This window comes from Canis aureus, chromosome 15 (assembly GCF_053574225.1).
Source record: "Canis aureus isolate CA01 chromosome 15, VMU_Caureus_v.1.0, whole genome shotgun sequence".
NCBI lineage: Eukaryota > Metazoa > Chordata > Mammalia > Carnivora > Canidae > Canis > Canis aureus.
The window spans coordinates 64,489,661-64,516,696 of NC_135625.1; the positions used below are offsets into that span (position 1 = coordinate 64,489,661).

The following is a 27,036-nucleotide window of genomic DNA, read 5'->3' on the forward strand; positions in this document are numbered from 1 at the left end:
TGATGGTTGGATCATACTCCCCAAGTTTGGTTTGAGATGCTGCCTTTTTAAAAGCACCTCCAACTAATTCTAATTTCCAAGTAATGTTAATAACTGCTGTTTTATTGTGATGATGGTGATGGTAATGACGATATCAATAAACAACATCTACTACCAAGTACCTGCTTTTTACTTGAAAGTGTTCCAAGTGTTTTACATATCTAACTTATTTTATCTTTAAAAGGATCCTTTGAAGTGGATAATGCTATCTTTATCTTACAAGTGAGGAAATGGAGACACTGATATGGTATATAACTCTGCTAAGATCAACCAACTGTACATCACGAAACCAGTATTTAAACCAAGGCAATGTGACTCGAGGCTCTTAACTATTGATTTATGACCACAGAGATATCACAAACAATTATGTAAATGTATAATTGTGTTTAAGGTCATTTGTAAAGTATCACTCAGCCAGATGACATGGAATACAAGATTCAAATATGGTGATGAAGGAATGAATTTTGTTCAGAGGAAAAAAAAACATATATGTAAATGTTTCAAAAGTAATTGTTTTAGAGAGAAAACAATTAGATGAAGTAGCCCTGCATCTATTACATATCTATCACTGTCATCCAAATGGGCCTCTGAACTATTCTGCTATATATTAGATGGAAGTCTAAGGAGAATGAATCTGCAATAGATGAAGAAGCATCACTGTGTTTAGATCCAATGACCAGAGACACTGACATGAGCCCTGCTCTTCATAGGATCTGCTCTGACTCTCTCTGACTCTTCTGTCAATAACAGCAGTTATTGACATTACTTACATGGTGCTGAGCACTGAAATTGTGCCTCTACATCCCTCTCTTAAACTCTGCTCTCACTACCCTGAACCTGGAAATTTCCTGCCTAATGAGCTCATCCAACTTCGAGTTCCTATGACTCTCCCCTGGGGATGTCCTTTCAGTGATGAGTAGGAGGCAGTTGCTTGGGAGGAGGGCTTCATCATAACTTGGACCAATCAACTGGGTATTTGATATGAGTGCTTAAGAGGCCAATTTGGGGAAAAAAAAAAAAAAAAAGGCCAATTTGGTTCAGCTATGGGAGGGCGGCTCTTAGTGAGGAAAATGGGGGCCAGACCTTGGACATCTAATTTGTATTCTTGCCCTATAGGTGCCCTCAGGATGCACTTGAGGTTAAATTCTAATTCCAGAAATAAAATTGAGACGTTAATCTTGAGAAAATAGAGCGTTCATCTTCAATTAGAGATGAGACCCTAAAAATACTTTACTTTGTGATCTTAGGGTAGCAACTTCTGATAGCAACTTCTCTTTCCCATTCTCAGACTCACCAGTGGGTTTCAGCAAAATCAAAGCTGATCATTTTGAATTGCAAGAAGAGAGTGGAAAAGTGGCCTCCATTTTCACTGCTGCATTTGAAAAAGAACCAATACCGATGCTGGTCTTTTTGTGGGTGCTATATCTTCACCAAAGAGGCCTCTCTGCCGCCTTCAACTCTGTTTGTCATGTAGATTAATGATAAAATCTTCTAAGGATCATTTGAGATCCTTTTGTAAATACTTGGGACAATAATTTGGGTCACCTCTTGAGATTTTTGCATACATTTCAAAAATACAAAGCAGAGCTAGCCTTGTAAGAGGGGAAACACTTTCATAACAGTCTCTCTCTCTCTCTCTCTTTTTTTTTTTGTAGCTTTCAAATTTAGCTAAGCATTTGTTTCCTACTGAATAATCAACACTTAGAGAGCCTGAAGTTATAAATGTAAGCTGTTTTAAATTATGTACAGGCTTTCTACAATTCTTTTTTCTAGAACAAGAAAGTGCATTATTTTCTCTTTTCAGGTAACTTAAAAACAGCTGAATCTGTTGAACTTAATGTGTTTTCTGAGAATGCTGACTTCTTGAATGAGAATAAAAAATATTAAATTTCTGCTTAGAAAATGTTGGGACCAATCAGTCTTATAATGATTTTGCTTTTTAACTGTGCATGTCCCTGTATACTGCAAAAAATACACTCAAATTGCCTATAGCTACCATAAAAGGTAATGATGCAGTGCATTTAATTACTGTTTAGTAGTGCTTTTTATTTGAGCATTTCAAAGTATTAGTAAAAGTGTTATATTTCATATTCCTTTGTAGGGCTGAAATAAAAGTGAGGTAAATGAAGATTTGTTAAATAAGAATTTCACAACTTGGTGGAGTAGCTTTTTGGTTTTGTTTTGTTTTGTTTTTGCTCAAAGTAATTTATGTCATCTTCTCTAGAGAAGGGAAGATGAACAAAATTACCATTGAAAGTGTCTCTAGTTTTGTCTCTTTGCTATTCTTGGCCAAGTTACCAAAGATTTTGTAAAAAGGTTAACCATCATGACAATTGCTCTTATAAGTTAACCATTACAAAAAAATTCCTGCTGTGTTAAACATATAAAAATATTTTCTAAAGAACATTTCAGGTAGTTGTTTTGCATTTTCCATTATTTCGCCTATGTCTCTCATGGTGGCAAACAGTACCAGAATTTTTCTGCGTTTGCTTTTTTCTTAACATATTTATACACAAGAATTTATAATATCAAAGAAAAAAAAATTAAGTGCATTCTATTTCCTGCCATCCATCCATCTTATACATATGTTCCCATTCCACAATGACTCTGGACTTGGCTATGTTATATGCTTTGGCCAATGGGACATCAACAAACAGGTTTCCAAGCAGAGACTTGATGAGTATTTGCACTTGATGAGTATCTAAGCATATTACTTAGATCATTGCCCTAAGATTGCCATCCAAAGAATATCGAATCTAACGGGATTTTGATCACAAATTTGAGAACAAACACACACTTGAGATGAAGAATGCCCTTAATGACATAGCGCTGTAATGGAGTTACGATAGCAATCAAAAAAAAATTAGGTTATTTGTTGAATATGATAAGACTGCTTGATTTAGAACCTTGGCTGCCTCACTTACTGGTTGTGTGATCTTAGGATAGTCATTTAAACTTTTGTTTGTCTTCATTTGTAATATAGTGATGATAATAGCGCCTTCCTCAGGTTTTTGAGGAATTGAACCAGTTAGTGTTTTATAATCCTTAGAATAGTGTATGGTGCATGTAAGTGTTACATAAATATTTGTCTAGTAAATAAACAAGGATTAGACATGAGGGATTTATGAGGACAGGCTCCTTGCAGAAGTTCAAGGACTACACAGCCCCAGTGGCCCAGTGGTTTAGTGCTGCCTTCAGCCCAGGGCGTGATCCTGGAGACCCAGGATCAAGTCCTGCGTTGGGCTCCCTGTATGGAGCCTGCTTCTCCCTCTGCCTGTGTCTCTGCTTCTCTCTCTCTCTGTGTCTCTCATGAATGAATGAATAAATTATATATATATATATATATATATATATATATATATATTTTTTTTTTTTTTTAAAGAAGAAGTTCAAGGACCCAGGTCAGTTAAGAAGTCAGATCCCAGAAAAACATACCTGAAGTTAAAGGCTTACAGGAATTAATTTTTTGCTGGGGAGGGGACAGAAATCTCAAGGTCAGAAGTAGAGGACTAGGAAAAATAAAACAAAGGTGGAGGGAACTCGCATACAAGAGTGATTCCTCCTGCTGGCCATTGGGCTTGATCCTGACTAGGGTGATATAGACTGTGCCTTAGAACTATATGCTCCACAAAAAAGTGGCAGAGGAGCATTTATCCACTGACTCCCACATCCCATTGATCATGGCTTGAAACTGGGATGAGAGCTTTCTTGGAATTTGCATGTGTTAATAAAGGAATGTGGTTTGCTTTCCTCTAGGTGGCCTTTGCAGAGGCATTGGAGAAAACTCATTGCAAATCAAGAGATTCTCTAGACAGCTGAAGGAAAGTGTTGTCAGGTTGTGCTTATTGGAAACTTGATGACAAATGAGTGTGTAGAATAAAAAGTAGACAGGAAATTCGAAGCAGAGGCCGAGAAGAGGCACTTGGGAACAGATGGGTGTCACAGACATCCAGTGGTTTGTGGCTCGTGAATTGAAGTGAGTTACAGCCAAGGAGAAAAGCAAGGAAGGATGGTGCACAGAAAGAGGGAGGTGCTAACTTTACTTGGAGACATGAAAAGGGGATGAAATAATTTGCAGACACATGGCAGGAGAAGGAACAAGATAAGGGAGTAGTTTTGTGAGGAAATCACCCCCCTTCTGGATGCTTTCCTATGACATTCCATTTATGCCTTATTATTTGGATAGTGAGGTTTGCCTGAAAGCATCAGAACTTTGTGATGTTTTTTGAAAATCATGTTAGTGTTTATTAGGCTACACCAATCCTATTATCAATAAAATTGCATAATTATTCTTCAGGGTTCCTATAATTACTTTCCAGGAGCTCCATCTAGCAATTTAACAAATATAATAAGTAAATAACATTTAAAGATTTTGAAATCAACATGGCTATGGAAATTCAGAGTGCTCTGTAAACAGAATAATTCATCTAATAAACCTGAGGTGGCAATCCAGTTTTCCTATCAAGTTCTGCTTAAATATATAAAGCTGACAGTTCTCATCAGGACAGCAAACTACACTTAGATGCTTTCAGAATTATCCTGCTATTGTTGTGCCCAAGATTGCGAATCTGAGAAACCACCAAGGAGCCGAGCTTGGGTCCAAGTGTACCCGACACAGGGGAGCAGGGCCTTGGACCCCAGGGGTGGGTTCCAGCTTAGTTTTATGGGCTGGTCTAGGGGAACTTACGAAGGGGTGGAGGAATTTCTTAAATTCTGTTCTCATTCTGATATGGGACTTTCAAGGGCATTGAGCTCTGTTCTCCTTCTAGTATGGGGCTTCCTGCCACTGGCTTGTGCTGTTCTCATTCTAATATGGGGCTTAACTGAAGTAGGGTAAAGTTCAGCTGTTATTCACCGGGGCCTGGGATGGCTGTACTTGTGCTAACGCTGAACTTAAAGTGGAATGGCCTTCATTTTCTCGGCCTCCACATTTCCCCCTCTCAGAGGAACCTAAGGAAGGAACCATCATGGGTCCAGGTTGCTCTCAGAGTGAGCCAGGAGGAATGATTAAACCAGGATTCGAACCAACCTTGTTGCTGTTCTCACATCTCAGTGAAGAAGCAACATCCTACGTTTAAGGCAGCGCATACCCACTCCCCCTTGTTGTAAGAAGACTAAGTCTAATCCCCTTCTGTTTTGAAGGACAACCTCAGACTAGGGAGTCTTGGAGATGGGAAATAAGTGAGAATGGCGCAGTCTTAGCTTTAGGGGATTGTCCTTGTCCGGTTGGCTTTTCCATTCTGGAACAAAGTCCTTGAGAAGGGTGTGTGGGTCAGCTGGCCGGACGTGGGTGTAGTGGACCCAGGGAATAATCATTGACCTTGAGAGCGGTGAGAGTGGTCAGGACCACGATGTAGGGTCCCTTCCAGCAAGGTTGAAGTGTTGGGATCTCTGCACAAACACCCAGTCACCCGGCCAGTATTGATGGGGGCCCCAGGGTGGTCCAGTTTTATAGAGGGCCTTCAGCTTAGGCCACACCTGCTCATGGGTTCCTTGTAACATTTGGAGGGAGAAAAGGAGTTGGTGATCATCAAACTCAGCAAGCACCTCAGGTTTTAAACTGGGGATAATAGGTGGAGGAAGACCGAACATGATCTCCTAGGGGGTCAATCCCATCTTATAAGGGGAGTTCCTCACCCTATATAGGGCAAAGGGGAGGAGAGTCACCCAGTCCCCACCAGTCTCCAGGGCTGATTTAGTTAAGGTCTCCTTTAATGTTCTGTTCATCCTCTCTACCTGTCCTGAGCTCTGGGGCCAATGTGCACAATGTCATTTCCAATCTGCCCCAAGTACTAGGGCCACTCCCCGGGTTACCTCAGAGAGAATCCTGGGCTGTTGTCTGATCCAGTCTTTTTTTTTTCTTTTTTTTTGTCTGATCCAATCTTAACAGGAAAACCATACCTCAGTAAGATGTCTTCCAGCAGTTTCTTGGTCACGGTCTGTGCTCTTTCACGTTTGGTGGGAAATGCCTCTGTCCATCCTGAAAAAGTATCTACAAACACTAGTAAATACCTGTATCCATATTTTCCAGGTTTTACCTCAGTAAAGTCCACTTCCCAGTAGGCTCCTGGGCAGTCCCCTCGGAGCCGGGTGCCCGGGTTAGATCCATGGGTGGTGGCATCAGTTAACTGGCCTGCGTGGCAGCTTGCCACAATCTGCTCCATCTTTGCTCCAGAGTCTTGAATAGTGATCTTTGCATGTCATATGAGGTCTTCCACCTTCCTTGTCCCCATGTGAGTACCCTGATGCATTCTGGACAGGCCTTGCCATCCTAGTTCCTCTGGCAGGATGATGCTGGAGTCCACGGCCTTCCACCAGCCACACAAGCACTGAGTCACAGGCAAGCGTTTGATCCAGAGTAAGTCAGTGTCAGTATAGTTGGGGGGTGTCGGGCAGGGTTGGTGCCCCTGGATTGGATAGTGTGGTTGCTAAGACCTGGGTCACCGTAAGGGCTGCCTCCTTAGCTTCTGAGTCAGGTAGCCGGGTTCCCTTGGCTACTGGGGTGTCTGCTCTCTGGTGCCTCGGACAATGGATGATGGCTAGGGCCTTGGGCAGCCAGAGGGCCCTCAGGAGGTCAAGCTCTGCTGGCAGAAGCCCTCTCTCTGTAAAGGGCTCTGTGGGTGTGAGCGGTGGCGAGGGCACACCTGCCGTCGGTGTACATGTTGATTCGTTTACCTTCCCCCATGGTCAGCACCTTGGCCAGTGTCAGTTCTGCCCGTTGAGCAGATGTTCCAGCTGCCAATGGCTCTGCCCAGCTGGCCTCCGTCTCCGGGGCCACGGCTGCCCCTGCATCTCTGACTCCTTCTCGGACAAAACTGCTACTCTTATCAAGAGCAGACCAACAAATCAAGGAAACTTTTGAACAGAAAGTAGACTTTTAATCCTATACTCTTGTACTTTAAAATCCATTTACTTTGATCTTAGTGTGTCCTGACCACACCTAAAATTCCTTCGCAAGGATTTCCCTTCACAACCCTTCTACACCTTCCTCTGCATTCAGAATTTGTCCCAAGCCATTTCTTTCCAGTCAGTCTCATCTAGGACAAAATTTGTTGTCTTTTACCTTGAACAACAATATATTCCCATTTCTTATATTTTTCTTACATATCTCCTTTCCTACTTATAGAGTTGCTTTCTTTATCAGTCAGTCATCAGCCTTGTTTTAGCAGAGCTTTTCATTCTTAGGAACCTTAGTCTCCAGTGAAAACTAAGGAGTTAAAAAAAAAAAAGAAAAGAAAAGAAAAGAAAAGAAAAGAAAAGAAAAGAAAAGAAAACTAAGGAGTAACCAATTTTGAACTGTCACACCAGAACTCTAGACGGCAAATTTATGAAATAGTTAAGTACAAAGCCTGCTCACCAACAGATTCAAATCAACGTTTTAGCCCTTTTTCCTGTTTGGAAAAGACCTACATGTCCGATGAATTTAATCCCATTTATCATCAAAGTGTAACTAAGGCCTAAGGTTACCAAGGACTTTGAAAGGTATCTTAACAATTACTTATGAAAACTTGGAAACAGACAATTAACCATCAATTTAGCCTTTTTTTTTTTTTTTTTTTTTTTACTAACAAATAGCAAAAAGATAACAGAGCTTATGTGACCTTCAGTAAACCTCAATAGAGTAAAAGTTTCAGGCTTAGTAGTGATAATTTTCAAGACCTATTTACTATGTCCCACTTGGATCCACTTAAAGTCAATCAATTTGCTCCCCATCATCAAATATATTTTTTTAAGATTTTATTTATTTATTTATTTGAGAGAGTGACAGAGCAAGCATGAACAAGGTGGTGGGGGGGATGGGCAGAGGGAGAGGGAGAAGCAGACTCCCCTCTGAGCAGGGAGCTGATGCGGGGCTTGATCCCAGGACCCTGGGATCATGACCTGAGCCGAAGGCAGATGCTCAACCACCTGAGCCACCCAGGTGCCCCCCCATCATCAATTTTTATCTGAGACACTGGTGGGGGAATCTGGAGGGGGCAATATTATGTAATTGGTGGTCTTCTTGCTATTTGTCTTCTAGACTCAGGACAAGCACCTGAATTGGGTGCCCCTCCTTGTTTAGGATTTTTGCCCCTTCGAGGTGGAAGCGAATTTGTGTCCCCATCTTGGTGAGCAAGTACTGACCTAACAATGGGTAGGGACACCCAGGGATGATCATGAAGGAGTGGGATACCTGGCCCGTGCCGAGATTCACAGTTCTTTGGGCAGTCCATGAGTACTATTTGGTGCCCGTGGCCCCTTGCACCCATGAAGTCTTGTTTGCCAATTTCCTTTGGGATTGTAATAAAACCGAGTGTTGTGCCCCAGTGTCCACTAGGAATTCAACGGGTTGCCCCTCCACTTTGAGAGTTACCCTGGGCTCAGGGAGGGGTGCCGAACCTCGACTCCCCTAATCGTCCAGGTCCCCCATCTCCAAGATCTCAGCAGGGGCCTTAGGTCTTTTGTTAGGGAAGCTTTTCACCCAGTGGCCCTCTTCTTTGCAATAAGCACATTGGTTTTTGTTCAGTTTAGGGTGCTCCCAAGGGGGACCAGGGCCATCCTCCTTACCTGTCCCTGAGGCCAGCTTCTTGAGGTGCCTCCGTCTTTCCTGTGGGTTGTCCATGGTTGTGGCCAGCAGGATCTTGGCCAGGTTTCAGGTCCGCCAGTCACTTAGTTTGGTTTGTTGTTCTTCCGGACTTTCTCTCTTATTATAGACTCGTTCTGCTACTATTACTAAGTCCTGCAAGCTCTTCTCTCCCAGTCTCTCTACTCTTTGCAATTTCTTTTTAATGTCTGGAGCGGCCTGGGTAACAAAAGCCAGGATAATTGCAGCCTTTGTTTCCGGGGCTTCTGGATTCATAGGGGTGTACTGCCTAAAAGCCTCTATGACTCTCTCTAAGAAGGCTGCTGGACTCTCATCCTTACCCTGTCTCGCATCATACACCTTGGCCAGATCGGTAGGCTTCTGCGTGGCAGCCTTGAGACCTGACCCTAGAGTCTGGCGGTGGACCTGGAGTCTCTCCTTACCTTCAGCCGAATTGTGTGCTTTGGGGGGTAAAAATGGTTTTAGCCAAGGAGGGGGATTCTCGCTCATGTCCTGCCAGGCCAGGATATAGGGCACCTGGTCAGGGTGGCCGTCTGGGTCATCCCTGAAGATCACGGCCTTAACCTGTAAGATAATAGGTAGGTGGAAAGTTCCTTCTCAGGGCCATCCCACATCAAAGGTTGACCATTCTGACATGCAGGAAGTTTGAAATTTCCCTCTCCTTATGTAAACAGTTATGACAGTTAACAAGAACATAGTAACACAAACATTCTAGTGCTGCCGTGGAGACAAAACAAAGTAAACTGAAGGGCTGGCAGCCAGCCCTCCTTACAGATGAGGACCCTGTCCTTACAGATGAGGACCCCATCCTTCTTACAGATGGGGACTCCGTTCTCCAGGCGGGGGCAAGGGATGTCTCCCAAGACCCCCAGTTGATGGCCCACCAGTGCGACTGCCTAAGCCAATGTTGACCCAATACAGATTGGAATTCCTACAGGTAAAATTACAGTATAGAGCTCTCAGAGAATATGCATGCAAAAGGTGGAAAAAGTTGAGTGCACTCACCACACGTGGGACCCTCTGGACAGGGTCCTGGAGGTCTCTCGGATCCTGGACGAGCCCTCAAATGTTGTGCCCAAGATTGCGAATCCGAGAAACCACCGAGGAGCCCACACCCATGAAAGTTTATTAACAAGCTCGAGCTGGGGTCCAAGTCCCTGCTCTGCTGTGTGGAGTATACTTGGACCCCAGCTCGAGCTTGTTAATAAACCCTCATGTACTTGCATGGGTGTGGGCTCCTCGGTGGTTTCTCGGATTCGCAATCTTGGGCACAACACTATGAGTTATGATGATCCTAGAAATATATTTTCTACAGAGTCAGTGAAGAACATTTTAAGGCATTTGTGCAAAAGCACAGACGAAGAATTTAAAACAACTATATAAAATCTTTGAAATTTATTTCTAAAATAAAATAGGATTTTCCTTCTGGTTTAAATTTATCATTTTTCCCCTTCACTGATAATCCCCCCCAAAATCTAAAATCTATTTTATTCTTTTGAAATCCCACTATAGCTAAAAGGGCATCTGGTTGAGTTGGTGTTTTCAGTGAACTCATTGATTATTTATTGTTATGGAAACAATAAGGATAGGTGTGAAATAGTTCATGTTGTAGGAGAAGTTGATGCACTTTATTCTGGAATTTAAAAATCATGTATCACACAAGTATGTCAAATTTGAAGATGACATCAGCAGCTGACATAGATTGATTAATTTGGGGTAGCTTTGAGTTGCTAAAGTTCATCCAATCAATTTTAATTCAGTTAATCAAAAATTATAAACTAGATTTGTATAGCTATTTAACATTAGTTTTTCAGTGAAGTTTCACATTTATCATTTAGGAAGCAGTATGGCATATTAAAAACGTAATTAAAGTAAGAATCATGTGGTTGGCTTTTTTAAGAAAGTAGATTTCATGTTAAGGGTTCTTAGCACACCCACACAAAGAAACTGATTGTGGTGATGGTATCATGGGTGTATGCCTATGACAGACTCATCAAATTATATATGTTATGTAATATTAAAAATATAACATGTATATCAATTGCATCTCAATAAAGCTTTTCAAAAATTTGACTTACGTGATCTCTAAGTACCCCATACTTTCTAAAGTGTAGAGTCGTTTTTTATTAAGATTCATTTTTGAGTAAATGACCCGGTCTATCAAATGATTAGTTTAAACTTCACTCTTATTATAAATTTCCCATTGTTTCATGTTGAGAAATTAAATCGGCATGCTACTTATTGCCTCCATTTTTTTCTCTTTACAAATTCCATTGCCTTTGATAAATTCTGACCTTAGACATTCTGTATTCAAACTCATACAGCATTTGGAAAATAGCTTTGTTTTACTTATGTTAAATATCCTGTTTTATGAAGCTTCTGGAAAGAGCTATTTCTAGAGCCGTAATCTATGGCTCCTATTATTTGTTGGCCTCGGCAAGATTTTGGGTTGCATTGAAAGTATCAATGAATTTGGTTTTTTTCTTTCTTAAAGGATGGACAAGCTCCATCTCCAGCCCATTTGTTAGTTGTGATGGAAAGGAGCATCATTGATTTCATAGAAGGCTCTGGCTCACTCACAAATGGCTTGTACCAGAGGAGCCAAAGCAAGACTCTGAGCATCCAAAGTCTCCTGCTGAAAAAGGAGCAAACAGGAATCTCTGAAATTCACTGACCTTCTCTAACAAAAATATCCAAGAAAATAGATCAGAAAAAAAAAAAAAAAAAAGGAAGAAGCAATGCAATATGAAGTATGAAGTTAATTGTGGGGTCTTTTACTCAGAATAATTCACAAAGTTAAAGCCATTCTGAATCCACTCTCACTGTTAGAACTCTCACTGCACAAAAATTATCTCTGCTTATTTAGATATAAAGCTCAATGGAGCACAAGATTCCCAGCTTGAAATATTTAATCAAGCAGTGGAGACATCCAGCATGTCATGCAAGGAGAAGCATAAACCAGACTAAAGGGATATGGTGCTTTCCCCCTTTCCTAGTCATCAAAAGACAATAAAGACTTATAAGTGGAATTGTAAGTTGTGGCTTGTTAAATAATTTCTTCAAATGTCATTTTGAGCTACTTTCCCCCTAGTAGGTGTGAAATGTACTCAGTAGAGGAAGCTTTGCACCTGAGCCAAGAGGTCTTGATTCCCTGTGTTTATTCAAACCCAGTCTTTGAATAAACCTATGTAGATAAAGCTGCTTCCTTTTAGTTTCTTTATTATTAAGCAAAATGCTGCTGGAGACAACTTGAATGGTAAAAAAATCACACATATTCCTCAGACAACATAGTTGGGCCAGAGTGATTAGACTAACCCAAGAATTGCTCAAAAGCAGGGTAGGTGCCTTTTCAATCTTCAGGTTTCTTCCTCTGAGAGTTCCCTGATGCCTTGATGGCATTAGGCTCTTCTCGGCACTCACAGAGCAAAATTTCCTTCCCCTGCTATAATCCCATCCTACTTTAATAGTTTGTTTACTTGCCCGATTGACCATAATAATCACTGGAGGGAGGAAATATGCTTATTTGGTTCACTGTTTCATCCCCAACTGTTTGGAGAGAGCCAGGAACATAGCTGGCCCTCAGTACATTTGGCAAGTGAGTAAAAGTTTGTGTCTGTGATCCCTAGAACAAAGCCGGTACGTGGAAATTGTTCAGTATATGCTTGTTAAACTCAACTCAACTCTCATTCCATGGAGACTATGAATGTGATATCTTTACGTTACATTAAAACCCTTGGGTTCTCTCAATTTCAATTATTCATAATTTCTTTTTCTTATAATCGCACTTCTTCTCCTACATTATTTTGGCATGTAGAGAGTTAGGTGCTTGGAAGTGATCTTGGTCTTATCTTGGTTTTAAAACTAATAACTAAAAACACTAGGAAATCCATATGCCACTAAAGTTGCATCTACGAATGTTTGTTTAGAAGTCAGCTAGGGACAGTCCGTTTACATCTTACCTTGTGATTAAGTGCAATCATTTCAAAATATGAAATAATATTAAAAGGCAGTTGAAACTCAAGCCTCGTAATCTCTTTTTCTGGCTTAAGATGGGTGAGATTTATCTGCACTGCTCTTTTATGCCTCAAACAGATTCTCTTGCATCTCTGCTTCCTGCTAAACTGAGAGCCAAAAGAGTAGGAGTTCCACTAGTTACTGATTCTTTGGGGTTTTATAGTAGCGTGTTTTTTTTTTTTGTTGTTGTTTTTTTTTGTCATATAAGAGTTGAAATAGTTTTCTTTCTGTTGCAAAAAATTGTTTTCTAAGACACTTGCAACAATGGCCTTTTTTTTTTTTTTTTTTCTCCTTTTGCAACTCTGTGCTTCTTTGGTTAGAATCTCTATAGTAAGCGGTCACTGTCTTTGAGCTACTTAAGACAGGCAAAAAGCAAAACAAAACAAAAAACCAACAGACCACTTTCCAGGGAATAAATGAACTATTGCTATATCTTTATTGAGTTTTTATTTTTATCAACATATCCCATACAGGTAGTTTGAAAACCAAGGAGGTACTACAGCCAGGCTTAGAGTAGAAAGTAACAGACTTCTCACCTCATCCTTCCCTGTAACCTATATCCTGCTCCCCAAGGCAATAGCTTTCACTTTCTTAGCTATTTTTTCTGGAGTTTTCTCTTATATTAATAAATGGAATGGTTTTACTAGTATCACTCAATATGTGCAATTTATATATTTATTTACTTCCTGCCCCACAGTTCTGTTCTCACAGACATTCATCCGCCTTGTGTCCCCTTTGTTCCTTCTCCAAATGTGAACAGTTTTGGTTAAATCCATTTTCAGTGCTCACATTAGTCTGATTACTGAACTGCACCACATAGAGTACAGTAATTTTGTTTTGTCTCTATAACTGCTTCTTTCGTGTTAATAATTGCCTCGTTTTCACCTTCACTTTATTTTTTCTGTGTCGTTAGTTCTTTTCCAAATTTTCCGAGAGAACTGGAAACTAGTTCTGAGAATGATCAAATTCAGGATGTCTGGGACCCAGTGTTATTTCCTTTTAACACAGTGTGCCCTTCCCATGTCATATACCTGTCCCCTGCAGTCAGCGGCTGCTAGGTCTGGTTTGGGAGAACAAAAAGGCCAGATGCAGGTACCTGTTTATCTTCAAGAACTCACCATGTGGAGGATGAATGTCCTTGAGGTGGAAAACCCAGAGGCCCCAGGAATGCCATGTTTCCTCACCCGCCAAAGCCCTTTTGAGTCAAGACTTCATTCATCCTTTGCTCTTTAGGGAAGCAGAATTGGAAGGGAGCATTCCTTAGGTTCTCAGTCCCCTGCCCATGATCTTTGAGAAAGATGAGGAGTCAGTCAGTAACCCCCACATGTTTTTCTCTTTTCTCACAGGAGGTTTCTGGGGCTTTGGGGGCTTCCCTGATCTTATTCCCAAGACACCTGCACCACAGGTCATTCTTAGAGCAGAACTCTTCTGCCCAAAACAACTAGGAGGACATGAGCAGACAAGATTCCTGTCCTCCCACAGCCTGGTCAGCAGTCTCCTGCCCCACAGTTCACACAAAACAAGCTTAGGACAGCCTTTGACCCCAGCAGGTTTTTGCCATTTCTTTGTGTCTTTCTTTTGAACCCTCTTTTGTTTCTTCTCTGGCTCCTTTGCGTAGGTAAACCTTGGAAGGGGATGCTAGTATTCCCAATGATGTGTTATTTCGGTAGGACAAATGGTCGGATTCTTGGAGTAATCCCTTTTCTTCTGGTTTTCTTCCTTGCTTCTTGAAGACAAGACTCCTGAAGACTTGAACAATGTGTTAAAAAACAAAATTGACTGGTTGTGCCCAAGCCTGCGGCACAATTGAAAGAACTTCATTTTTCCATCAGGCTGTGAGCTCTCTTTTCCTTGTGCTTACATGAGACCTCCTGTGTCTTGGCATCTGTTTCTGGTTCTTTTCATTTCTCATTTTGGTGGAGGGCCTCCACTAGCTTCCTGAGAAAGAACATACGTGGGACAAATTTTGAGACGTGTCTGTCAATAATGCCTTCAGTTTACCTGTATTCTCAAATAATTTGATTAGATGTCTAGGGGGAATATACTTTCCCCTCAGAATACTAAAGCTATTCATGCTATAGTCTTCTAGCATCTTAGTTTTGAGATGTCCCCTTCCACTTTTCCTGTTATGTTACTTGTGTATGTGTTTCTGTGTTTCTGAGTTCTGTGTATGTGTTTCTGAAAGCTCCGAGTATCTTCTTTCGATCTGTGGTTTTTAAAATTATGTAATTGTATATATTGATATGGGTCCCTTCAATCTGTTGTTGAAAGGAGGCACAAAGACAAGTATTTCAGCAAGGAAAGAAGTTGCATAGAGTTTGGGGGGTCAGACTTCAGAAGAATTGTCTTGCCAAATAGAAAAAAAAACATGTTGTAAAGGTTTTATTTTTAAATAGTCTCCAACATGGGGCTCAAACCTACAACCCTGAGATGGAGAGTCGCATGCTCCACCCACAGAGTCAGCCAGGCACCCCCCAAAAAACGTTTTAAAGACAAAACAGACAATAACAACAACAGTAAAATCTGTGAAATATTTAAATTACTAGGTTAAATTCGTGGGTTCGTGGTAGAAAAACAGCAACCTTCTCACATGATTATTGTATTCACAGAAGGCCAGACTTATTTTCAGACATTAGCATAGCAAAAATCAGGCATAACACTATTGTTGTTAGCAATCAAGGTATGGGAAATATTCTAGAACCAATTAGGACAACCCTGTCATTTTAGGTTTATCTCAGTGTGTGTGTGTGTGTGTGTGTGTGTGTGTGTTTCTGTGGAATATGAAATAATCATTGGAAGCAAAGTAGTGTCTGTTTTTTTGCTTCAATCCTAGAAATTGATGCTTTTCAGTTGTAGTAAATGTTTTTGAATTATGTTTTCATCCCAATATCATGCTCATTATCCTTTTTATTTTTTTGCTTTTTCTATATAGCATCATTGTTTTAATTTTCTCTTTCTAGAATTCTTGAATCAACACTCAACTATTATCTTTTCTGTCCTATTTTCTCTCTGTATCTTTCTGCTTTCCTTTCTGTAAGCATTCCTCAAATTTCTTAACTGGTTCATCTCAACTTTTTATTTTTAATTTTAAATGTTACAATTTTCAATTTGGTATAAGAACATATTATTTGTTCTTTCTTTTTATAGCATCTGTTTGATTTTCATAGATGTAATGTTTTTCAATCTTTTTGACATTATTAAAGGCCTTATTATTTTACAAACTTTGCATTTCTTTCGTACTATTTTTTTTCCCTTTTGTTTTGGTCTCTGTCTTTCATATTATATACCTGCAATGCCTATTGATTTTGGTTTAGTTTAGTTGGAAGAATAATGCATAAAAAAATAGGTTGCCACATTAACTGAGTGATCATCACCAGTAACGGATCACCCCGACAGGCTATCACCTCTGTGAGACCCAGTGAGGATTTACAAAGCATAGGTGTGTGACCTAGACCTTACAATCAGACACATGCAGATTTCAGCAAATTCTACAAAACAGTTGGCCAACTCTTCAAATATGATAGTTATGAAATTTAAAAAGTATACAGTGAGCTGGGCCTGTTCTAGAATTAAGAAGACAAGACAGGGGCACTTGGGTAGCTCAGTCAATTAAATGTCCAATTCTTGATCTCAGCTCAGGTCTTCATCTTAGGGTTGTGAGTTCAAGCCTTGTATTGGGCTCCATGGTGGGAATGGTGCCTCCTTAAGAAGTAAAATGAAATAAGAAAAAAAGAAGACATGACAAGTAAATGCAATGTGTGCTTCTTAATTGATCCTAGAAAAATAAGGGTGTAAGAAAGTTTCTGGGGTTTGTAACTAATGTAACTAATGCTCACACAGTTGCTTTCCTGTGTCTTACAGTCCACTGTAGCTCTTCAGGAAGAAAGATTTGCTTTTGTGATGCCTGTGATGCCTGTCTCACACAACCTGACAAACATCACCAGCACCTGGATATTTTGAGTTTCTCTGCTTTTTATCATCCAAAAAATACCTTGTCATGTCTCATATACTGCAGTCTCCATTATACATTTTTACTTGTGTGTTTATAATATTATGTTCTCATTTTAATTGTATGGGATTTCAGGAAGAAGAACAGATATATGCTAACGTTCAATAAACCTTATTAAGCAGTAGTCCAAGACTTTTTAAAGGCTTTATTTTCAGTATGCCCAAATTTGATCATGTTTCATATACATTAACCATACATTTAACATGATTCTAATTTCTAGTTAAATGTTCAAATAACTGTCAACTCGTTTTTAGAATTCCTGCCAATTTAATTGCTTTTAATTAATTTAAATAGATAAAATAACCAGAAGAGGAATATTTTATATTTTCTGTATATTTTATAGACTATAAATCTCAGATATGCAGAAAAAAATCTGTACTGAGAAATCTTATATATTTATACTATAATGAGTAAATACTTGGGTACAGGTAGAAAAACCTAAAGCTGAATACTGGGGTTAAAGTCTATTTTAGTGTATACCCCTGAGCTTCAATATGCTCAATTTGTAAATGATATTAATAATAACCAGGTGTGGTTTATAGCATTATAATGAGAAGCAGAGAATACATTTAACCACTTAATATCATTTTAATGTTTACCATTGCTATTATTTTGGTATTATTATTTTTATTGAAGTATTAACATACAATTTTGCAGTAGTTTCAGGTATACAATATAATGGACATTTAACCACTTAATATCATTTTAATGTTTACCATTGCTATTATTTTGGTATTATTATTTTTATTGAAGTATTAACATACAATTTTGCAGTAGTTTCAGGTATACAATATAATGGTTCAACAACTCTATACACATCTCAATGCTCATCAGGATAAATGTACTCTTAATTCCCCTCATCTCTTTCACATACATCCCCACTCACCACCCACCCCCAGCATCCACCAGTTTGTTCTCTGTATTTAAGAGTATTCTTTTGGTTTGTATCTTTTTTTCCTGTTTGTTCACTTGTCTTTTGAATTACACATATGAGAGAGATCATGTGGTATTCCCTTTCTCTGACTAATTTGATTCACTCAGCATTATACCCTCCAGATCCATCTAGTTGTTGCAGAGGGCAAGTTGTCATTCTTTTTATGGTCAAATAATATTCCAGTGTGTGTGTGTGTGTGTGTGTGTGTGTGTGTGTGTGTGTACGGACTGTAGGCTGCTTCCATATCTTAGCTATTATAAATAGTATTGCAGTAAGCATAGGCATGCATATATCTTTTTGGTTTTTAAAAATATTTTCTTTATTTATTCACGAGACACACACACACACAGAGGCAGAGACACAGGCAGAGGGAGAAGCAGGCTCCCCACAAGAAGCCCAATGCTGGACTCAATCCCAGGACCCCAGGATCATGACCTGAGCCAAAGGCAGACGCTCAACCGCTGAGCCACTCAGGCATTCCATGCATATATCTTATTGAATTCATGTTTTCGTTTTCTTTAGGTAAAGTAGTATAGTTATTGGATCATATAGTAAATCTATTTTTAAGTTTTTGGAGAACCTTCATACTATTTTCCAGAGTGGCTGTGCCAGTTTGCATTCTCACCAACGGTACATGAGGGTTCCTATTTTTCCATATCCTTACCAATGCTGTCTTTTTAGTTTTAGTCATTCTGACAACTGTAAGTAAGGTCATATCTCACTGTGGTCTTGATTTGAATTTCCCTGATGATGAGTGATGCTGAGCATCGTTTCATGAGTCTGTTGGCCATCTGTATGTCCTACTTGGAGAAATGTCTATTTAACTCCTCTGCCCACTTTTTCGGGTTATTGTTTTATTATTATCATATCATTGAGAAGTATAAGAAAAGAGAGATGGTTCACAACAAAATTGAGACAGCTGAAATGTACATTATCATGATGTAAAGTATTTAAAAAGATGATCAAAATAAATTACAAATGTCCTCTAAATCTTGGACCAAAACTCAGTCCAGGTTTACTCCTCTGGTAAAAGCTGCTCCATTTTTAAAAGATTTTATTCATTTATTCATGAGAGAGAGAAAAGTAGAGACATAGAGGGAGAAGCAGGCTCCCTATGGTTATCCCGAAGTGGGACTCGATCCCAGGACCCTGGGATCATGACCTGAGCCAAAGGCAGGTGCTCAACCAGTAAGTCACCCAGGCATCCCAAAGCTGCTCTATTTTTGAGTTGAAAGCACAGAGATAGAATTACTTGAGAAAATGTTAGAAATTTGTGTCAACTTGGGTTACTTTTGAGTGTTCATTCTGAATAGTTGAACCTTCTTGTATGTTTAATATTTCTTTTTCCTAATAAAGCTCAAAATATCACATAATGATGGAGAATCCCCCTTCCCCTGCTTTTCTCTCTGATTTTGGAACAGTTTCTTAATAGTCACTAAGAGTGGTTTTCAGTGCTGGCATTTTCCATGAAAAAGGAATGACTTTGGGAAGCATTTAGGTATGGGGATAGACTAATTGTGCCTCTCTCCAGAGGATCTTTAAAAACTCCCTTGAGCTAGGATTTCCAATCATCTTCAAATCTTCTCTTGAAAGAAAGCAACTGCTGAGTAATCACTTGTACTCAAGCAAGGTTTTGCAAAACTATTTGAGGTTTAGTTGAGGAAAACGGGAGGAAAAGAGTCCAGTTGCTGCTGCCAAGCATGGTACCCAGAGAAATGACAAGCATGTGACCTGTTTGGCTCACCTTCAAAACATCCAAAGGACAGAGCGTAAATTAAATAAAAAGGGAAACATTGCTTTTTGGCAATCACCATCTAACTGATAACATGTATATGCTGTTGGAGTTTTTCCACACAAAGGCTTATGTCAAGTATGTAGGATAACAGTACTTATACTAAGCAAATGATATTCAAGCAATATTTATTGCTTATAAATGTGCTATTGAAGTGCTTTTCCAGTGCAAAGTTCTTTAGTATCTTCACATCTGGAAATATAATGACTTGTTTATAGCCTTCACTCCCTGACAAGTGTTAGGTACAATATAATAGATGCTTCATTCCAGCTCGAAGTAGCAAAATAAATGAATAAATAAATCCACCTCGGAGACACATTTATACTGATTTGAGAGATGTTTCTTGGGTGTTAGAGACCTTGATAAACCAAACCTCAGTAGAGCCATGAAAGTGTCTTCTTTATTTATTTATTTTTATTATTTTTTTTTTAAGAGATAATAGGTCCAGCCAATGGGAAGGTGTCAGGTTTGTCCTTTATACCATTTATTGCCTAATTTTCTGACACAGACCCAGAAGAGCATCTAGCTACTTTGGGATTCCTAAGGGAGCCGCCCTACCACAATTCAGCCTGTGGTGGCTGGGTCTCCCCATGCTGCTGAAAGGTATATGCAGGCATAACCCCATGAGTTTAGATTATCTCTTCATCCTTGCCCAATTCTCTAGAATATTTCTGCATCCATGTGGCTGATTGGCAATGCCATTTAGTGATTTTTTTCTGGTTAACCTTATATAAAAATTTTTTTAGATGACTAATACATGAATATTTACCAAATAAAATGTAAACATGTAAAGACAGAGCAATTAAGAAGTCATAAACCTAAGTACATGTATAATAAGTCTATAGTTTTTGTACAAAGTTGTATGTATATTCAGTGGCAGTCTCCTTTTAATGTTCATTTGCTCACAAAGGAGCAAATTTTATTGTTAACAAGTACTCTATGGTACGATTGTCAATCAACGATTGTCGATTGTCGCTTTATTCAAAAGAGTTGATAGATACGGCTGAGTCAATCAGGATAACCCATGGCAATTTGTATTTGGAGGAATGAGATTTACTGCCAGGGTTAGTCCTGCGCGGATTGCCATGGGCATTTGGATGGCATTTCGTAGATTAGTCAATTGTAGATAAGCTTATCTTAAATTGCATCTTGATTACCGATGTAAAGGAAAGAAAAGCAGAAATTTGCTATGGAAATTGTCATGGAATAAAGGAGTACTGGGGGAGCAGGTAACTAAACGCTAGCTTTTAAATAACGTTATACCAGACTAAAAGATACATGGAGGATAAAACCTGTCCTGAGTGCCTGTTACCAATAATGGTTATTGGATTGGATTGTAGAGAAGGATCTCAATTTATCCTTCATCAGTCAATTCAGAGCAAGACTCATGCCCCTATTTTATAAATATAGTTAGAACTGAGTCTTTTCTGGAGACTGAACTCTGTGATAGAATGAATCTTGCTTATTGCTGTTTGCAAGTCCAATGCATGACTTGGGCTGGGAGGGAAAGATGCTTAATATATGCTTTCATGAACGGTTTAGTGAATGCATGGCTGAAAAATGCAAACTAAGAGTATTTAAAGTTAAAGATTATTTCTTGTAACTTATATTTATATATCATCTCCCTATCAACAATAAAAGTACTATCTGTTGAATGTCAGGAACTCACTCTTTTAGCATTTGGCACACCTAAAAAAATGGTGTGGTTACACCGCACAGTGAGCTTTGCAAGTAGGTACTTCTATTACCTTGATTTTATAGCTGAAGAAACCTGAGGTGCAGGGCTAATAAATGGGGAGAGATGACAGTCAAACCCAAGAAGTCCAACACCAGAGTCTTAACTACCTCATCACATGCAGAGGGAAGGGGAAGTGTTTTGTTATGCTTTATGTCATAAACACCATAGTTGGAAGGCATTGCTCTGTACCCAGTATATGTTCAACACATTAAAATGCTGAATAGTCTCTTCTTATAGCTTCTTGTTGGAGAGTAGGGGCAGGTAGAGCCTAATAATTTCCTCCTCATATTCATTAGCCCTACAGATAAGCACTAAATATTTAACAGATCACAGTTTGAAAGTATTGCTACAGAAAATGAATTGAACAAATAATGTTCTCACTTACAGAGCTAATATTCTAAATCAGATTAGATTGATAAAAATAAATATCAGTACAGCTAAAAGTTGCAGTCAGTGTAAATACTTACGTTGAAAAATTTCAAACATAGCATCACAATAGGAAGTGGTCCATGTAGCAGAGCGAAAAGAAAAGATGATAGCAAGATAGACAGATGGATACATAGAAAGCTCTATCTATAAGCAAAGGGCAAAAATGAATATCTGAGATCAGGGAGATCTTCCTAGGAGATTTTAAGTTGTTAGTCTGTAAATAGAGAATATTTTCACGTGGAGAATTGTTGCAAGTTTAGATGAGTTAATAATCCTGAATGTTCTTTGCACGCTAAAAATGCTTAATCTTCTTCAATTAATATATTTACCTCCTTCCATACCTGACCTGGCATCTGATAGATCATTTCTTCTTACATGCTATAGACTATAGCTATGTGTTAAAAGATATTTCTATTATTAAGATTTCTGAAAAAAACAATGCCTACCTGGTCAGTTTCCTTATCTTATTGACCTTTAAAAACATATTTCATTAAATATTATGTTTTTCCTTTCTCTCTTTATATTTTTTTATTTAATATTTAAAAAGAAGTATTTCAACAATTTTCCTGAATTGCATACTTCATTTTTCCAATGTGTCATATAAAGTCAATATTTTAAGTTTAATTATATATTTTAAAATAAGATATTAACCAAGAAAGCACAGCATCTGTTGTTAAGTTGTTGTTGTTTTTTAATGAACCATGTAGTTTTATTTTCTAAGTTTAACTAGTACTACCAAATAATTAATTCTAGGTTAGAATTATAAAGCATTATCAAAGGTACTCACAGAATATTGCAATTAGAGTTTACTTGATTAGGCAACTATAAGATAATTAACTTTTTTCCTTGTGAACAATGGAGTCAGTTAAAATGTTTCATGGAACTAATGTGGTAATAGCAATGCTGTAAAAATATAGGTAGCATAATTATTACAAAAACATTTTTATCTTAAAATCTGTAAATGATTCCGTACTGGCAGAAAAAAATACAAGTACTTTTTAAGCATTTGTTAGACACATAGAATTTATGAGTATTAAATAAGAAATAAAGGTATTTATTTGCTTGAAAATGATACATTAATAAATAAGAAAATAGGTTTTTGAAACATAGCAATCTCCTTTTTAGAAGTTTATGTATTTATTGTGGCCTTTTTTGAGTCATGCAGCACATTATTTCTCACAATTTATAATGGACTTTAAATAATATTGACCTTTGAGCCTTTATTTGACCTTTACGATTTCACTTTCCAATTATAATACATAGATGGAAGATTACTTGAAGCTTACTGCAAAGTGGCTTCATTCTCTGAAAATTTTAGAACCCATGGCTTTAATAACATTTGACACTGGTTTGGGAGCCATTTTCTCTTGATTGGTATACACACTTCCACATGTCATAGTCAGGCCTTGACTCTTCTGCTACTTGTCAGTAGATTCTTTCACAGATTTACATAAATATATTTCCTGGAGGCAACGTTTACAACACTTACTCATGACAGCAATGATCCTTGGGCATTTCACATACAGTAGTTATGTGTCATTCTGTAGGATATTGTTGATTGCCTGTCATTCTTACTGCCTAGATGTCATTCAAAGGGCTATTTGTTATTTTAATGTATAAGAATCTGAAACATTAAGGTCAATTAACCCAACAGGGCCACAGTCTGAGTCAGGTTCAAATGAAAGTTTGCTACTTGTGAGAACTGTCCTGAACAATGATGAGGAAAGAGCTTGTTGCTAATGACTGAGCTGTGCAGTCGGGATTATTTGTTGTCGTGAATATCTACACTCCCCATGTTCCCATTTTCCTGAGTAATTGTGAAACTAATATTTTCAAAATATCTGGACATATACCCCCTCCCTCATTAATATCCAGATCAGTAGGAGGAAGTATTACACTAGCCCTGTCAGTGTATAAATAGAAATAATCCACTGTTACAGAAAACAAGTCACAAAAGTGAAAGACAACAAAATTGGAGGGCAGATTGGAATGACTTAGACATTTTATCAAGCAGAATGCCAGGAAAATAATTTCACATGCTTGTTTTTTAACACAGTAGAATCTTATATTGCATTTTTCTCTTAGTCTAAATACTAAAGCTTAAACATGCTTTGATAAAGAGTCCACAAGGGAGAGATCTCTCTTATCTCTGGAGACAGGTGAGGGGAGGGTCTAAACATATTTTGTATTCTCTGAACATTTCGGCCTGTCTCTCCAGAGAATAAGTTACTGGGACTCTCTATAAAAAGTCTACGCTGGTTACTTTGAAAACACATTTGGCTTTTTAAACTTTGGAGCCAACCAAGAGGCTGAAAATAGTTTTTTCCCTATGAATTCAAAACCTTAGAAAATATTTCTTCTTAAAATATTTGCATTATTATTTAATTTCAAAGATACTAGGATTTCTATTTCCTATACCTATCACAATCACATGGAACATTATTTCTTTATTATACTACTATTGTCTAAATAGCATGGGTTGTTAACACTCATGCTGACTTTCTGAGGACCCTATGGGTGGTGAGTCAGCTGCAGTTCTAGGAGAGATCAGATGAGAAAATTCTAGTTACAGCAGGAGAGCTCTCTTTCTTTATATCTTCCCTGGGCCAGATCTGGTTCCTAAGGCAGATCTTCCTCCTCCTACGACAGTGAACCAGTCATTTCCTCAGTCCAAACTGGCCCATTTTGCCATGACTCTCTCGCAGTTGTTCATTAGAACTTCCAGAAGGCAGATGGAAGGCTTCCTGCATTTTCTTGTAAGGTAGTTAGAGAAAAACTGTTCTAGTGAGAAATACGAATGAAGAAGATGTTGGGAGTCAATGGATGAACTACTAATATTTTTTCCTGAATGACTTTTTTTTTTTTTCCAATGGTAGGCATTCTTCTTACCTATTATTTCTGCTGCAGTAAAGCATATTTGGCTGGAGTAAGTAGACAGACATGATAATTTGATGCAAAAGAAGGCTTGGATATTCATATATTTAAGTTGTTTTACATGTTACTTGTCTCAGGAAGTTAGCACTAAGGATATCACATCACTATCAAGTGAAATTTAGTGTGGCATCTACCAGGGATATAATTTTTGCCAAGGAATGTTCCAGTTCTGCAAAGCAGCTGGAAACAGTCAGTAAAGGTTCAAATGAAACATACAGAGTGGGATTGTGGGAATGCATTTCTTGATTGCACCCTCAGAAACCCTAATAGGACATAGAAAAATGGGCTTATGATATTTAAGGAATTCAAAGGGCTGAAGACTTTGGAACTTTTAGGCACAAGAGACTGAGGAACTTCGCAGTACTGGACCAAAAATTCTTGGATTGATAAGGAAATTCTCTCTTCACAGAGGATGATCAGCTGATTCTGAAAAACTGGGGATCCTATTTTATTTTAGTTACAAAATCTGTGCTATAATTCCAGCATCTTGGTATGATTTGAGGGTAATTAGTAACAAACAGACCAGAAAGTCTTCCAAAGAAACCTTTAAGAGAAGAAGTCAGGAAGAAAGCTATACATGAAGAACAAGCAGTACCCTTTAAATTCCACTGCCCACCTGGGATGACTTTGAATAATACCATCTTGCCGTTTCTTAGTCTATATAACTGTCCTAATGTCACCTGTACACTCTACCTGCCATGGGTTAAAGGCTAGAACTCACTTTATAAAATAAAAGAAGAGGTTGATTAAAACCCGTGTTAAAGTGGTGGTCAGTGGGCAGGGTGGGGAAGATAGGGACAGGCTGGTAAAAGTACAAGAATCTTTAAGATGAATGAGGTCTGAGAGTCTAATGTAAATCTTGGTAACTAGAGTTGATAACCCTGTATGATATAACTGAAATTTGCTGAGAGAGTAGAACTGAAATGTTCTCTCTCACACACAAAATGGTAAGTGGTGTTTAACTTGATGGGGCCAATCCTTTCGCCATCTGTACGTATTTCACATCACCATGACATACTCTCCATATATCTTACAATTGTAGTTGTCAGTTATACCTCAGTAAAACTGAAAATTAAAAAACAGGAGAGAGGGTTGCGTTGTATTTATTTCTTAGACAGTAGGGCAGACAGAGGCCAAAAAGCACATCTCATTTTTCACTTGATGCGACCAGAGACCAGGCAAGTGACAGAGTTGAGAGCAGAGAAAAATAAAAATCAGTGAACTAAGGGGCACCTGGGTGGCTCAGTGAGTTGAGCATTTGCCTTTGGATGGGGTCATGATCCCAGGTCCTGGGGTCAAGCCCCCGCTTTTCCCCTCTCCCTCTGCCCCTCCTCCCCACCCGCTCATGAGAATCCACATGCGCCTGCTCACTCTCCTTCTTTCTCTTTCCCTCTCTTCATTGTCTCTCTCAAATGAATAAAAAGAAAATCTTTTGTTTTTAAAGATTTTTTTATTCATGAGAGACACAAAGAGAGAGGCAGAGACACAGGCAGAGGGGGAAGCAGGCCCCATGAGGAGCCGGATGTGGGAATTGATCCTGGGACTCCGGGATCCTACCCTGGGCGAAGGCAGATGCTCAACCACTGAGCCACCCAGGCAGGCATTCCCCTCAAAAAAAAATCTTTTTAAAAAACAAGTAAACTAAGAAGAAGAAAAGAACCTGGAGAGCTAGAGAGGATCAGTGAATTTGACAGGCAGGAATATGCTCCCTCACTTCTTCCTGGCACAATATTCTGTGATTAGACATTTATTTGGTACCCCATAAATCTGTTCCTTGGCACACTCATAGTGTGGTTGATTTTGTTGAAAAGCATATGCTTATTTCTCACACACATGCACAGTGTGTTCTAATAACATCTTAGCAGTTTACATTCTGATTAATAGATTCTGATATTTTATTTACCTTGGTGAATGATTTGCACCTACCTTCATCCTTTGCATTTTCTTTGGACTTCATTAGCATTCCATGAAATTTTGTGATATTTTCTCTCATTTAGATTTATTTAAATTTCTACTCAGCAAAAAGCTATTTAGGCAAAGTAGTATGCTTTACTAGCTATTTTTCTCGAAAATTTCCCCAACAAAAGTTTATTACATCACTGCCACATATATATATCCCCAATACTGTTTTATGCAAAAAAATATTTCATACTGTAATTGGTCACAGTGTAAAGTTGGTATTTAGAAAATACATTCTCATATTTATAGCCATAATATTAAAAGCATAAAATCTAAAAGATGAAAATCTGTTTTATTTTCAACTAAGGGCATGATATATATGTATTGCTATTATAAATATTATATGTACCGATGAATTTTCCTCAAAAGTTGAAGATCTGTCACATAAAATATGTTCCTATATAGTTATCTTTTATATCATACATTGGGCAGCTGTAACACATGTTCTTAATAGAGGAGTATGTGTTCATTTCATAATGTTAGTATCTGCAATGAATTGTCAAATTACCAACTATTTTATTGATTCTGTGTTTCGTAGAGCACCACCAACATATGAATAGCTATGCTTCAGCTATTTCCTATTTGAGCTAATGTTACAACCTAA

General features: G+C 38.5%; 1 protein-coding gene and 1 long non-coding RNA gene across 4 annotated transcripts in view; one reads left to right on the forward strand and one right to left on the reverse strand.

Moving 5' to 3' along the window:
* Positions 1–9,283, reverse strand: part of LOC144285045 (uncharacterized) — a 54,050-nt gene extending 44,767 nt beyond the window's left edge. Inside the window, exon 1 of the long non-coding RNA XR_013353446.1 lies at positions 8,587–9,283. This is a non-coding gene — a long non-coding RNA (uncharacterized LOC144285045). The remainder of the gene's footprint in view (positions 1–8,586) is intronic.
* CNTNAP2 (contactin associated protein 2) overlaps positions 1–27,036 on the forward strand; it is a 1,978,697-nt gene that overhangs the window by 219,310 nt on the left and 1,732,351 nt on the right. For 2 of the 3 annotated variants that reach the window (XM_077850276.1, XM_077850277.1), the window contains exon 1: positions 9,351–9,560. The exons of the other annotated variant lie outside the window; for it this stretch is intronic. The gene's annotated coding sequence lies outside the window, so the exon portion shown is untranslated. Of the gene's footprint in view, positions 1–9,350; positions 9,561–27,036 lie in introns of those variants that run through there. 3 annotated transcript variants of the gene reach the window in all.